This window comes from Cupressus sempervirens, chromosome 3 (genome assembly GCF_028749045.1).
Source record: "Cupressus sempervirens isolate cs-2001-9-10 chromosome 3, ASM2874904v1, whole genome shotgun sequence".
Taxonomy (NCBI): Eukaryota; Viridiplantae; Streptophyta; class Pinopsida; order Cupressales; family Cupressaceae; genus Cupressus; species Cupressus sempervirens.
The window spans coordinates 535175899-535192775 of NC_143120.1; positions in this window are offsets into that span (position 1 = coordinate 535175899).

Sequence of the window (16877 nt, forward strand, 5' to 3'; positions counted from 1 at the left end):
TGAGAAGATCTTGAGATGCATTAGAAACACATTTGGACATTTTGTTGTGGTGGACTAGGTAACCCTACTTAAATCCAGACTTTTCTTTGCTAGATTTTGTGTGAATGTTACCATTAATAGGACTCTCCTAACCATGGTCACATTGTCCTCTAAGTGGGGTAAGAGGGTCCAGCCAACTGAATATGAGAATTTTTGCTTGTACTATCATAAATGTGGGTGTTTTGGCCATGTGTTGACACCTTACAATGCTATGAAAAATAAACAAAAAATGGACTCACTTGGCACTATTAAAGACTCTACTATGTTAGGGGAACCTTCAGCTACTCCTCTGGGAGTAGTTACTAAAGGTATGAAGGATAGCTCAGGCGGGAAGTTGTCAATGGCAAGCTTCAAGCAAGGAAAGGATGAGGTAATTGATAAGCTGGTTAAGGTATCAAGTGTGGAAGTGAAGAAAGGGACAAATATGGAGAAATACCCATTTAGGAAGGAGATAGATGATTTATTAAATTCCCCCATTGTGCAAGAGGGTTTTGTCATTCATGCCCTAGAGGAAGGTGAAATTAGAACCCCTAGGGGTGAACACATGGTGTTGGTTGAGGACCACAAGGAGGTAGTCTCTGCAAGCAAAGCTTCTACTAGGGGTCAAGTGAACCTGGTTAGAGAGCCCTTGGTGACCCCGGATTCCCTAGCTATAGTTCAAACCACAATGTTGGTGACTCCTACCAAGAATTCCCTACCACTTATGGAGGTTGGGGGGTGTCCTAATAATGGGGATTCTAATATGATGGGCCATTAGAGGATATTTAACCAAAAAAGACTCAAATTGGTATCTCCTAAGGAAGCAACAATTAGAGTCATGAGAAGCATTGAGGTGGTTGAGGGAAAGATGGCCCTCTCGGCCCCATCCTCTCCCCAAAAAAGTGTTATAGGTGAGTGGAAATTCCCAAAAAGAAAAACCAAGGGTGGCAAGAAACCAAATGTGGGGTCGCTACCTCAATAAGTCATCTTAACAATAGAACAACTCATATGAAGAAAGCAATAAGGGAGGTGGCTAGTGGAAGACAACTTACACTAGAGACAATTAAGAAAGGTAAGAAATGAAATTCCTCTCATGGAATATTAGGGGGTTGAATAATGCCCAAAAATAGTATGCTCTTAGAAAATGTATCATTTTAGAAAGGATTGACTGTATCCTCATTCAAAAAACTAAGATGATCGATCAAAACTTTACTATGTTGGCTAATAAGATATGGCCTGGGGCTACTTTCTTCCATTCAAAAGTGAAAGGAGCTTTAGGGGGCCTAGCTACTATTTGGAACCCCAATGTCCTAAGCGGTGGTGAGATCCATAAAGAAAAGAACTACATGATTAATAAGTTCAACAATGATAGAATGGTCTAGAATTTGGTAAACATTTATGCCTTGAATGCTAGGGTTGGTAGAAGGGAAGTCTAGGAACAGTTGGAAGAAAGGTACAAAACTTGAAGGACAAAAGCTTGATGTGTATAGGGGACTTCAAATCCCCACTTTACCCTTTGAAAAAGTTTGAGGGGATCAATGAATTCTCTAAGAGTATGCAGGATCTTTTGGATTTCATTAACACCTATGACCTTGTGGGTGTGGATCTGCAGGTTAACCCCTTTACTTGGTCCAACAACAAGGAAGGCCAAGACTTGATCCAAGTTAGGTTGGAGCAACTCTTGGTTTCAGGAAATTGGCCTCAAATCATCCCCTCATACTTGGTAACAACCTCTCAAGAACTATTTCACACCACTCCCTGATTTTGTTTAATTAGGAGGATGTGATTATGAGTAGGCCTAAACCCTTTAGATATGAAATCATGTGGCATTCCCATTCTAATTTTAGGAATAAAGTGGAAAATGGTGGGACATCAAAGTGGATGGGACTGCTATGTTCCAACTAACTCATAAACCAGATAATGTAACGTGGAATGCTAAGGATTGGGCCACAAGATCCTTTAGGGGTGTGTTTAAAATAAAAAAGGAGCTTGACCAGGAGCTCAAAAGGTTGTAATTAGCCATGGCAATGGGAGATGCCACTGAGGCTACCACTCTTGAGGAGGAGAACTGGAGGAAGAAGTGGAAGGACACTATTAGTAGGGAGGAAATCTTTTTGAAGCAAAGATCTCACATTTCCTAGATGATTGAAGGTGATAGGAATACTTCCTTCTTCCATAGATTTTCTTTGAATCATTAAAAAAGTAATACTATTACTTCTTTGGAGGAGGAAGGAGGGAGGACACTGAAAGAGCAAGAAGATATGGGAAGACATGTGGTGGATTTCTTCATGAATGCTTATAATAGAGAAGATGAGAGGAGGAACAATTTAATTAGGAGAAGTATGCTCAACAATATTACAACTATCTTAGGGCATGAGGAAAATGAAAAGATCAAGGAGAAAGTCTTGGAAGAGGAGATTAAGAACATTGTGTTTTCTATAAAAGCCTATAAGGCTCCAAGCCTAGATGGCTTCCTGCTAGCCTTCTTCTAGCACTTTTGGGAAGTGATTAAAAAAGAACTCATTTGGGCCACTACAGATATGATCAAAATTTGGAGGATGCTAAGAAGGATCAATAAAACCTTTATTGTGCTTGTGCTTAAAATCTAGACACCAAGAACCATAAGGGATTTTAGACCAATCAGCCTCTGTAATACCATCTATAAGGTCTTCTCTAAGGTGTTATTTAATAGGATCAAACCTTTCCTGGACATGGTTATTAGGAATCCTCAAAAGGGGTTTGTCATGGGTCATCAAATTCTAGACATTGTGATTACCACACATGAAATCATACACTCTATGGACAAAAGTGGAAGATTGGGTATGGCCCTCAAACTCGACATCTCCAAGGCCTATGATAGAGTCAATTGGTTAGTCCTCTATGATGTCCTTGAACAAGTGGGCTTCAGCAAGAACATTGTGAATGTCATAAAAACTATGGTGGAAACCACTCAATTTGAGGTTCTTCTTAATGGGACTCCCTAGGTTAACTTTGATGCTAGAAGAGGTCTGAGATAGGGTGATCCTCTTTCCCCTTACCTTTTCATTATGGTGGTTGAAGTGTTAGGAAGGTTGGTTACCAGGTTGGCTAGTTTGCGTAGCTTTAATGGTATCAAGCTAGCTACTACTCTGACACCTGAGGTTATCCAGCATTTTGTGGATGACATTTTTATTTTTAGAGAATCCTCTATCCAAGAAGCCAGCACTTGGAGGATCCTACTCACCAGTTATGAGAATTGCTCAGGTCAACAAATTAACCTAGTTAAAAGTAAGATTTGTTTTTTTAATACACCTGAGGTTTTGCAAGTGAGGGTTAAAAATATACTTAGATGCCAGTCAGACAACCTCTCAGATACCTACGTTGGCCTTCATCTGACTATCAAGTAAGTCTATACCACGTTTTGGAACTCTATTCTAGAGAGAATGAAAAAAAAAAGCTTGTTAGGTGTAAGGGAAAATTATTAAGTAATGTAGGTAAACTTCAACTCCTAGTGGTGGCTCCAAGGAATACCAATATACTTCCTCTCAATATTCAAGATTGACCAGAATATGGTAGATAAACTTGAAAAATTGCAAAGGAACTTCCTTTAGTCTAGCATGGAGGAAAGAAACAAATGGAGCCTTATCAATTGGGAGACTATGTGCAAACCTAAAGATGGGGGGGCTGGGAATTAGAAGAATTTTTGATATGAGTAAGGCTCTACTCCCCAAGGTCAGGTTGAGAATTGTTGAAAATAAAACCAGTTAGGGAAGGATCATGAAGGATAAATACCTAGCCAACACTCACTTTAGATATAACCTCCATAATAATGATCTCCCTTTTGAGTTGAAGATCTGGAACATCATCCTCAAATGCAACCCCCTCCTATGGAGGGGTGTGAAATGGCTACTTGGGAATGATAAAAGAATAATATTATGGAAGGACAATTGGATGAGGGGAAACCACTCATCTACAACAAGTTTAGTGGGCTACAAGAACCCATTAAAAGTAATGTGGGAATGAAGGTGGAAGATTATATTGATAATCAAATGAAATGGAAGCTTTTATCCACCTTGGATATCTATAATAAAGAGGATCCCCTTGTTAAAGAATTGGAGGAAATGATGTGCCACCACACTCTCCCTATACATGCCCAATGGGATGAGGTTATTTGGGATAGGAGGACTAATGGTTAGTTCTTAGTTGGTTCTGCTTACCAACTTATTTTTTAGAATACTCAGACCTTGATCGACTAGTGTAAGGTCTGTAATAGATAGTTACTACCAAAAATAATTTTTTTGGTCGACAGTCATGCATGTTAAGATCCCCACTACTAACAACCTCCAAAGGAGAGGTATTCAAATAATTAACTAATGCTACCTGTAGAAGCAGGAAGAGGAAAATATTGTTTACCTCTTTTGGAGTGCCCCTGTTCTTTAAAGGTATGGTCCTACATCTAGAATAAATTTTTGATGGCTTGGGTCATGAATAGAGGCTTGGAACAATTTGTGAAGAACTGGGACTGCCTCTTCATTCACCCATGCCTCAAAGTCCTCTGGAATCTCCTCCCCCAAAATGTTTTCTAGGATATTTGGAAAGAGAGAAACAACAAGGTTTTCCAGGAGGAGGAAATGGGTGAGGAAGTGGTGGGAGAGATTTTGAGAAAGCTCATCATGGAGATTTTTATGGTAGCAAGATTCTAAGTGCCATAGGAACCCCCATGCAATAAGGAGGTGGATATTACTGGGAAGTGGAATATTCTCCTTCACTTCCAAAATTTTGACAATTCAAAATTGGTAGCTAGAAAAAATTCTCGTTGGTTTCCCCCCACTGGGTCCATGGTCAAACTAAATTCTGATGGTGTTCTACAGGGGGGATAGGTGGTAGTTGGAGGTGTACTAAGGAATGAAAAGGGTGATGTGCTAGTTGCCTACTCATGATATTTGGGTCAGGGAAACAATAATGTGCGGTGGGAGGCTACTGCCTTACTTTGGGGACTAAAATTTGTTATGGAATTAAAGGTGAAAAGACTAACCATAGAGGAGAACTCTAAACTAATAATTGACTCTATTCAAGGGATTACTCAACCTAGTTGGGCCCTACGTCACATATTGGGTGACATATGGTAGTACCTCACAACCCTAGATCATTATGACTTATAACATACCTACAGGGAAGGCAATGCGGTGGCAAATGCCTTGATTGGTTTGAGGTTTGATTTGGAGAACATAAAAAAGCTAGAATAGTGTTGAATCATTTCCTAACTCCATAAATTCCCTCATTAATAGGGAAAAGAATCCCCTAAATCAGGTTAGATGACCTTCCAATTTTGGAGAAGGGGCCAGTTTGGTGGAATCTCTATCATTATGATAGTTAAGATCATCTTGAGTTTGACAAGATTTTTCGCAAGGTTTAATTATGTGGATCGATTCCTGAAAGGACATGAAGAAGTGGATGAAATTAATAATACCAGCTTTAAAATTAGCGCCATCATTTTTTGGCATTATGTCAGGATTGCAGAAAGAAATCACATTATGAATAAGGCTAGATCTTTAAGGTATTACATGTGGATTTCTTACAATCCCTATAATGATACTTTAAATTGGTTAGTACATTTTGGAATTTGCAATCTTATGATGCATAAAAAAGATAGATTTTTTACTACTAGTTACTGCATTTCTAGCCCAACCTTTGTGATTTTCTAGGTGCAAATGAGAATTATTGAGATTGAGGAAGGGGATATCATTGAGGAAGTTGTTCAGATGGGTGGGGACCTAAACACATTATAACTCACTAAAATAGAGGATTTCTCCAAAAGGAAAGCCACTTGGATTTTGTTGAAGGAAGGAGGGTTTGTCCCCTACATGCAAGCTATGGCAAGCTATGATGAGAACTACTCATAACAATTTTTTGCTAGCTAGAAGGATAGGCCTATGACCATAAATGATATTATGTTTTAGGTGAATGATGAGTCTATTTCCATTGTGATGAGACTAGACATTACTGTTAGGAAATGAGAGAAGGTTACGAAGGAAGCAGATGAGGCAAGTATGACTACTTTCTTCAGAGGTAATGAAGCCTCTGACCATTACCATGGTGGTTTTAGGAGGGATAAACTATCAAAATCCTGGGATGGTGTTTGTTTGATGATTATGAAATACCTAATACTAGAAGGAAGGCACGGTGTGTATTACTTTTATTATTTCCCACTTCTTAACCATTTTTGTAATAGGGAGCTTGTTTGTATTCCTTTCTTTTCAAGGCATGAACTAGAAGAGACTATGATGGATTTTAGAGAAAAAAGGAATAAAGGGGCCAACCTTAAAATCCTTCACCAAGGGTTCATGTTTTATCTTTTACAATTTCACTTTGCCCTTTTCTAGCCCCATGTGATTGCAATTGATAATGTCCAACCCTCTAGGGCTCCCCTATGCTTGGAATTCAAGGGTGGTAGTTATGCCTTCATCCCTCAACATTCCCCTAGCCAAACCCTTGTTAAGGGAGAATTAGAATGGAAAGGAGGGTGGAGGTGGAAATTGGGGATTCAGATGAGGAAATTAGTGGGAGTAGAAAAAGGTCAGGAAGAATTGCTAAGACCCATGGAATATTTAAGCAATTGGAAAGTCACTCTTAGGAGGAGGAGGAGGATGACACTTACTCTAAGGAGAGTGAAAAGAACTCAGGGGATGTCCAAGACAAGGGGAAAGATGAAACAGACAAAGAGGTGGAGAAATGGGATGATACCCTAGATGGTACATGGTATTTTGAGGCAAACAATCCCATCAAGGACCCCTCCCTTTACCCCACCCATGTCTCTGCCACCATTACCCAACCTCTAACTAACAACTAGGAGAACTCCAAAACTATGATTGACTCCCCTGACACCATCTCCTCTCTAGTTAAAAAGATGGTCTAGTAAATCTAAAGGTCCCCACTGACAATCTTGTGGTGTAGGATAGCAACAAAACTTTGGTGAAAAACAAGACTTTAAAGTTGGGAATGGAGGAAAAAGGGGAGGTTATCCACAAGGATCTCCAGGAACTCAAAGATAGGTGCAATGTTGTGGAGGAGAGCTTCTTCCTGTTCTCCAAGTTCACCCTTAAGGTGACTCATGTGGCCACCACTACTCTTCAACTATTGATTAATACATCAAATGAGGATAGCCTGGGGAAGGAGGACTTGAAGCTTCTCTATGGCTTCCTTGCTAAAGATTGGGCCAAGGTAGTCCTAGTTTGAAAAGGAATGAAAAAAGATGCCACTTAGTGGCCTTTTATTTTCTATAGTGTTTGGTACTCTATTGTTTTTCACTCTCCATCCTTTGGTGATGGTTTTTTTTTTTGTTAAACTTAGTTCTGGGCTATAGGTGGTATGATGCAATGACCACCTATATGTTTTTTGGTAAATTGTTATACTCTATTGGTTTTAAGGGTTGGATCCCTAGTACTTTTAATTACCATTATTCTACTACTTTTGATTTTGATGTAAATCATTAAGGTGGTGTACGTGGTTGTCTGTTGGTTGTGACACCACTATTGTAATGGGCCAGTCCCCTAGTTTTGGTTTCTTTTATATCAAAACCATCTATTAACATTATTCTAGTAAATATATTATAAGTCTTCATAGGAATAATATCCACTAACACTAAGCCAACAAACATATTATAAGTCTTATAATGACAAAGGAGTGTCCTAGGTTGATTGGCAATCCTACATCACCAAAAAATACTTTCATTTATTTTTCCAATTTTAGTTTGATTCTAGCATTTTTTGGTTTGGCATCTCTCCATTCAAATGATGATGTTGTAGTTCATTACCAATTAGTTGTGTTAACAAAGATAAAATGGGATCTTTTCCCTTGATCATTAGTTTTTGCTAAGGTGAGGGATTTGATTCAAGGCATGAATATCACAAAAGATATTGAAATTGTGTTAGAACATATATTTCCAATTATTAGGTAGTAATTTATGAATAAATATAGAAGCATAGACAAGAAACTTGATATGTCCAAGATATAGTATCTCAAATCCTCGATGCACAAATTATTGGTGTTTAAAACTTTTAAACAAATCAGTTGAAAAACATAAAGCCAAAATCCACAACGATGCCAACATCCTCTTTGCTCGTGCTAAATGAGGTCTTTGAAGACAAGTTTGGAAACATCAAGAACATCAAATAAGAGATTGTTATCATATGCTATAATTATAGCCAATGTTCCCTTATTTTTATAATAATGATTTCAAAGCAATTATTGTTGTATGTGCACAAAATGGAATTGGGAAGTTTGATTTTAATCCCCAACAAGACCACTAATATAAACATCCATAAGTACAAACAAAATGCATGGAAATGAGAATAATCTAAATTTGAAATGTACTAGGTGAAACAGTATAGACAAAAATCCACATAGAGAAAGGGAAGCTAAAGAGATTAGGAGGTAAGTTAAAAATAGAGGAAGCATCATTATCATTGAGAGGAGAATATAGATCTCAATGAATGTTGGGTTGCATAAGACTTGTGAAAAATAAAAATAAAATAATGGTTCCATAGTAGGGAGATTACAGTTCTAATATTAGTGAAGGATGCAACAAAGTAGAGGAATACAAGAATGTATAGGTGTGTGTAGGTGTAAAGATATATTATTTTAAGAGTTGAGCATGAGCGAAGGGACTATTAAGAATTTAGATTGAATGATTAGAGAGTTAGAGAAGCCAATGATGACCATGATATAAATGTTATTTTAAAAAATTTGAATCTCTATTTTGTAAACTGAGTATCATTTGAGTAGAGAGTCTCTACATATTTGTGATTACTTTGCATAATTTTTCTTGAAAGGTTGAAATTTAGAGGGGAGTTTTTCATCTATATTATATAATGCAACTTAAAAGCTCCATCCAAGAGCATAAAACCATACCCAAAAATAAATTGACCAAAACCATTAAGTATAATTAAAAAGAGCCTCAATAAGGCTCAAATGCTTTTCCAACTCATTTAACACTATAGTCTAAGTGTCTAACTCACCCTTATAAGGTTTCTATATTTTTATCTTACACAAGTACCTATCATCTCATCTACTTCTTAATCTTAGATTTCCCCATGGTGATACTTGTCATCACCTTATTCATAATGTCATTTGTGATATAAATGAGAAAGTAGAGAGCCTTTTCCAAGACCAAATACTTATCATCAATTTTTTTTTCTATATAGTAGAGTATCTCCATAATATTTGGGAAAGAGTCCTCCTTATTACTATACTCTTCTCCAAAATTGTAAAGATTTTATTGAATAACCTCCTCATCAAGGGATATTTCAAGTTCCTCTTTATCTATGTCCCAATAAAATATTCATCCTCCAATTCAACCAAATTCTAAATTCTTTAATGAAGCAATTTCCTTCTCATCTAGTTGTTCTTCTTCCCCTTAATAGCATTTATCTCTATTCATACCCATCCTCTAAATTTTTTCAAGACAAAAATATATCATGTTCCTCCATAGAAATAGACTTCCTTTTAAGGGAGTTCCAACAACCATTCTGGATAACCTATTTAAGTTGTGGATTCTCAACCCATCTCCAACCTCCATAATTTTCATTTTTGCCCATTTTTATTGTCTTCAACTTCATCAAATATGGTGATAGTGAATCCTTTTGGGAGTTTCCCTTTTTCAAGAGTGACCATGAGGAGTTCATTGATGGGTTTCAAGGAGTTGGTACCACTCCTTCTTTTTCTTACATGGGGAACTAAGGGAAGCATGATTATTAGGAGAGGAATCTCCCATAGTGAGTCTTCTAAGTACAATATTTAGGACTTGTAAGGGATGGGATCGGGGAAAAAAATAATTTTTAGGATATGTAGGATTACCATGCAACTCCATTTCATGGGTATTCTTGTAAAGGGCCTAATAAGGCCTTGGAAAAGTAGAGGGGAAGCTCCTCGTGTAATGCTTTGTTTTAAGGATGAGAATAAGAGAAAAAAAAATTAATATTTTCTCAATGTTTGATGTGATTAAGAAAAGGAATGTAGTAGTTGTACAACTAAAAATCTACACTCTAAAATAAAATAACACATATAGGGGAGTAAATTTAACTTACCATATCCATTTTGAAACTTCTTTAGTTGTTCCCCATTCTTGATAAATTTACTGGCATTTGAGCTTTGATATCTCCCCAAGCTTTTCTTGGAAACTCTCACCCCTAAGTTCTCCAAGCTCATTGTGTATGTAATCATTTAAAGATATAGTAAACTCCAAACTAATCACTTTGACCCTTCCCCCATACCAAGAATTAGTAAATTTAGAGGTGAGGGTATCATTATATCCCTACATAGCCACAAAAAATGGGGCCAAACCAATAACCACAAAACAAATCCCAAATCTTTACATTCTTTCTTAAGGGTTCAAAATTAGTGGGATCAAATCATTTGTGAGAGTCCTTATCACTATAGTAGGATTTTTGTTATTACACCATATAAGTGCACAAAGATGGGGGACCAAAAAGTTGCCAAATTCATTTTTGGTCCCTAATGTGGCTTCACAAAATATGCCCCATTTTTTAGTTGCAAATGGAGACCCCCCTTCTTTGTTTTTTTAGGATAGGGGAGTTTGTTCTCCAAAACATGGCATCCTTTTAGGAACCTCAGAGAATGGGCCCTTGTAGTTCTTTGTTGAAACTCTGTCAATTGACATTGTTCATAGCCAAGTGGTCAGGAAGTTAAATTTTTTTCCTCTTAAGAGCCAAATTTGCACACATGTACACTAGTCAAACATGTGCACCCATGCAAGGTGATTGTGTTTGACCTAAAAGGTGTATTAGGTGCACCCTTCCAATTTTATACCTATAAATAGGCAGAACCCCCCCCCCCCCCCCCTCAGAATGCTCATTTGCATTCTTCAACCTTTGGAGCATTATGCCTTTGCACTATGACAACTATCCTTCCTCTATTGCTAGAGACCCAAGGTAACATTAGTGTGAACATACGCATTATGAGATCCCTCATAGGTACACAAGGTGTGACATGTACTACCTATAAACCATAATACTCACCAAGGCATCCCAACTCTATCGCAGTTATGCAACATCCCAAGGTGTGCACCTGTAAAGGTCTATCACTATGCCTAGTGTGCATAGTTAGACTAGAAAGCTCACAAGGTGCACTAAGTGCACCTTGTGCATAGGTGTGCATAGTTTACTAGGTGCACTTAGTGAACCTTTTCCAATGTTGGGGCCTATTCAATCAATCTCTTCAATTTTTTGTTAGTTTTTGCTAGTCCAGCTTAGTTTTTTAATGTCATAATGATCTTACAACATTGGTATACTAACATCTATCTCTTGTGTGTATTAAAATAGAATCTTCATTATCATCCATGCATAAAAATATAGCACCAAAGCTAGTAACATTCAAGTTTTAGTGTGCACCAAAGAAGTCTCGATTCGTGGACCAACACTTAGAAGTTTGTGACACAAAATTGGGACATATAGATTGGAATGCATTCCTAGGCTTATGTAATAAGCCTTGTGAAATATCAGATATGATCTCATTGTTGATTCTAAGCTAGTTAGTGATTATGGCCTTGCACCCCATAACTACTCAATCATCCAAATTGATTATGGTGTTGGTGCATCACTATGTGCCCAAGGAGAAGATCGTAAAGAGAATCATTAGGGAGATCATCCTAGACATTCACCTCAATAATATTATGAAGGTCTTCCTACCAATCATGGATCAATACCAAAAGATAACCTATGATATAGTAGACAAGTGGTATCAGGAAAATGACTGAGAGGCTAAACACTTGGTGCAAGAGAAATACCTTCTCACCTAAACCCCTCCTAATAGAAGAGTTGGGAAAGTGGATATGACTCATGGGTATATGGTGGATGATATTGGCTACTACATAATCCTTCTGAGCAGAGTCATTGGACTCCCCACAAAAAGTCATTTGGAGACATGTGTAGTCCATTTTATAGAAACCATAAAGAAGAGAGGCCTATAGATTGACTCAGGAACTCTTATCAACAACTCTCTAGATGAAAAACTTATTTTGGTGAAAAAAGATCTAAGGTTCTACATGACCTCTTATATAGTCTACTTGTTGCAATCTCGACCAAATAATTACCCTTGATTGGTGAAAAAGGGGAGCATGTAGGATCCAAATGCATGGCCTTATATAATATATCTTTAGCTAATGAGAAATAAGATTTTAGATAGGGGTCTTAATTACATAATTGTAAATGATGTTTTTTCCACCATAATCTGATTCCTAGAAGGAGATTATGCCAAAAGAGTATCCATGGAAGTAGCCTCTAGAATAACATGGGAGAAAAATACATCCAATTAAACACTTTCACATACATCCAAGTAGTTGGGACCCTCCTATGCCCTAAGAAACTTCTCTACTATCCATTAGATAAGTTGATATTGCTAGAGATAGCTAGGCAATTGGTATTGGCCTATGACAAAGAACAAAAGAAAGATAAGAAGACATGGGTGTGATCAATCACCATCGGGGCCTTGAGGTAAAGAAAAAGTAAGATATTTCCACCTATGTAATTGAATGGGACTAAAACCCCTTGGATGATTATCTAGTGCCTCATCCCTATTTTGACAACTTTGGGATGGTCAAATATTTTGTGGGAAGGTAGTTCATACTCAATGTGGCAATTGAAGATCATTGGATGAATAGTGTAGATGACTATGATGTTCAAATCAAGAACTATTAGAGGATGAGTCTATAACTTGCAAAGAAGTCCTCAATGTGACCATACTGATCAAGGTGTGGAATAGAGATAGATCTAATATGCTGGATCCCCTCTACAATAGGGACAAGATCTTTGAACAATCCATAATAAATGCATAGATTTGGCTATGAGGAGAACTATGACATTCAACACAGAGAAATATGCATCATTAAGTTGATAAAGGAGTGGGTCAAGAATCCTTTCTATTTAGAGCTAATCCATGATGCACCCACTTACAAGCATCTACGAGGCCCAAGAAGGGGAAGGGGACTAAGGTCATAGTTCTTATGTATCAAGAGTAAGTCCCTAGTAGGACAAGAGACTATATATATGCATGAACAAGAAGTGACATGCTTCTACACTGATAGGGTAGAGGGGAAGAAGAAAAGGAAGGCAACTTAAGAAGAAGAAGCCCAACCAGAAGAGAATCAACCTAAAGAATCCCCAACACAAGTAGAGGCATCCCCATCAGTTTCAAAGAAGGCTAGGACTAAAATGATAGTGATATGGGTAAAAAGGAAGAAATCGAAGAAGAAGAGCACTATGTCTCCTTAGATTCTACAAACCATACCCAAAGTAGAGGAGGAAGAGATAGAGAAGAGATCAAATATCTCCCTCTAAATAAGAGGACTTGGTTAGCAAGGGTCACAAAAGAGAAAAGGAGGAGCATGACACAAACACTCTCGGATACCCAAGGACAATCAATTCAAGTTTAATAGTCTACAAACTGAGAATAGAAGGGTTGGACGAAGTCTATTGAGGGAGATAGCTCAAATACCTTTTATCCCTCAGAGTTTGATTTTATGCCCACGTGGACTCATGTGGAAAGAGGAGTGATAAGGGATAATCCACATAGACAATCATTAGGGGAAGATTGGAACCAACTGCCTCCACTCCCATAGGAGCCCATGCGCATAGCTTCTTTGCCTCTAGAGAATCCACCATCACCCCTTTTGCCTCCACCAAAATAGGAAGCCACTTCATTGCCTCCTCAAACAATAAAATTTGAAATCCAAGTGATAGAAGGGTATGAATTTGTGTAAATGCACACAAATGAGGTCCCAAGGGAGGGGCAAATTTTCAGACAAAGAGAGAGAGAGAGAGAGAGAGAGAGAGAGAGAGAGAGAGAGAGAGAGAGAGAGAGAGAGAGAGAGAGAGAGAGAGAGAGAGAGAGAGAGAGAATGCCATCTATGGAAAAGTCGAGATCCTCTCCCCCAAGAGCCATAATGGCTACCCCAGTAGTGGATTCATCACAAGTGGAGAAGACCCTAGAGAGGAGTGATAGGGGTAAAGGGCCAGCTTCAGAGACAACTTCATCATCAATTTAGTATATGTATCTTATGGGTACCACTCTAGTATGGTTGAAATAAGAAGTATTAACTTTCCAAATGAGGTATGTGGAGTATTGATGAAGGGTGCTCCCCTTCAAACCATAAACTCATAACAGAAACAAAGAACCAACATCAAATGCGAGGGAAAAAATGGATTTCTTATGTGTACTACAAATGTGGAATTACAAAATTCACAAGTACAATATGCTAACCCACATGGGTGCCTTCACTAAAGTAATCTACAAGACTAAGCTATGAACTACTACATAGAGTTGTTCTAGACAATGTTTAGGCCTTTCTTAAATAGGCAATTTTATGCTACCCGGGAAGGTTCTAGACATTGAAACTTAATACCTAGGGCTGACAGACCCTAACAATACATAAAGAGTTGGCCAAATAAATATTTGACATTATTTTAGATATTTTTGGTGGCCCAACTTTGAAAGACCATAACTCTTGAACTGTTGCTCTAATTGGCTATTATAACCACTTTTCAAAAATGCCAACTCTTGATCTACAAGCTCAAAACTACACAAGCACCCTTCCATTGAGTTTTTTAACCTCATTTGGGAATTCTAAGGCCTCCAACAATGAGCCTAAAGATTTTTTTGCAAATATTTCCATTGAAAATCCATAATAACTTCGCTAATACTTAAGCTTGAGAAATGTGATTTTTATGGTAGGCTTATAATTCTAAAATGAACCTTCCTATAGAAAATGAAAACATTCTGAGCTCATATGACAAACTTACTAAAAATAGAAATTTCCTATAAATATTAACCACCCTGTCTACTAGTCTTTACTAAAATAAAAAAGACTAAAAATAAATAAAAAATTGTGTGATGCAAGATTGTTCTTACACCTAGGATACTCTTGCATCAGACACCCAGGGTAATTTGAGAAGTGACTTTTTCACGTCTCAGGTGTTTAGAGGAAAACCAAGATGGTTAACCTCCTCCCTTGCTAGCCATGATGAATCCTCTACTAGCCTCCCTTTCCATTTGACCATGTATTCCTTATAATTTTTGTTCCTTGTACTGTTGCCAATACAACTATTCAATGTCTCCTCAATCTCCTTTGCAGCCGAACTAGCAGTTGGAATACTGCACTGCACTTCTGCAACTTCATCTTCATCACCTCCTTCATAATACTTTATCAAATCTAAAATATTAAATACTAGTGAAATATTCAATTCAACAAGAAATTCCACTTCATAAGGATTTCTAGAATCATGTCTTTTCACTATCTTGCATGGTCCAAACTTCTTCATCTTCAGCTTATTATATGTACCCATTGGAAAACACTCTTTTCTCAAATGAACCATGACTTCATCTCCAATCTAAAATTTCTTATACCTCCTTTTCACATTTTCCTTAGCCTTGTATTGTGTATTCATCTTTATAATGTGCTTCCTCATCTCCTCATAGATGTTCTCCAAATGTTTAGCAAATTCTTCTGTTTCAAAACAACTTATCTCTCCTTTATCCAACTACCTCGATTCAGAAGCATTTCTAGGACTACTCCCATATACAATTTGGAATGGTGATTTACCAGTACTCCTATTCACAAAATTATTATATGCAAATTCTACCTGTGGTAAAATCATATCCCATCCTTTTGGCTTGCCTCCAACCAAACATCTCGACAAGTTTCCCAAACTATGATTCATAACTTTTGTCTGTCCATCAGTCTGTCGATGATGTGATGAACTGAACTACAAATATATCTTCAACTTCTTCCACAATGTACACCAAAAATACCCAACAAATTTGGTATCTCGATCTGAAACTATATTCTTTGATAGACCATGTAGTCACACCACTTCTTTGGAAAAAAAACTTTGCCACATGAACAATATCACTAGTCTTCTTGCAAGGAATAAAACGTGACATCTTTGAAAACCTATCAACCACCACAAAAATAGAATCATGCCCACATTGTGTCCTCAGTAATCCAAGAAAAAAATCCATGTCAACATCCTCCCACAGCTTCTCTGGTACAAGTAATGGTTGATACAACCCCGTATCTATTTCACTCCTTTTGCCATCTGACATACTCTACAACTTTGGACAAACCTTTTCGCATCTTGTTGTAACTATGGTCAGTAATCATTCTTAGCAACCAAAACAATGGTTTTATCTCTGCCAAAATTTCTAGTGAATCCACCACTATGCTTCTCCTTGTTCAAATTCTCTCTCATTGAAATTTTGGGTATACATTACTAGCTTCCTTTGAACATACTATCCTAAATCATTAAATCCAACCACTTTGCCCTATCAAGTGTAACAGGTTTTGTACAAGCCTTCCATGCTTCACCAAAATTAGGATCATCTAGATACAAAGTACTAAGTTTCTTGAACCCAACCATCTTTATCTTCATTTATGTTAGTAAAATTTGTCTTCTACTAAGAGCATCTGCAAATTTGTTAGACTTCCCACTCCTATGTTTCAAAACAAATGTAAAACTCTACAAAAACACAATCCACTTTAAATTCCTTTGGTTCAATTATCCTTTACTATTCAAATATTAAAAAGCTTAATGATCAATATACAAAACAAACTCCTTAGGAAGAAGATAGTGTCTCCACTTCTTCAATGCTTGAACTATAGCACAAAATTCCTAATCATAAATAGAATATTTTCTTTTTGCATCATTCAATTTCTCACTGAAATAAGCAATAGGTCTACCCTCTTGGCTCATAATAGCTCCTATTGCAGTATCACTAGTAGCACAGTCTACTTGAGACACTTTGTTAAAATTAGGAAGTGCTAAAATAGGTTGCTCAGTAACTTTCTATTTCAACAAATTAAAACTCTT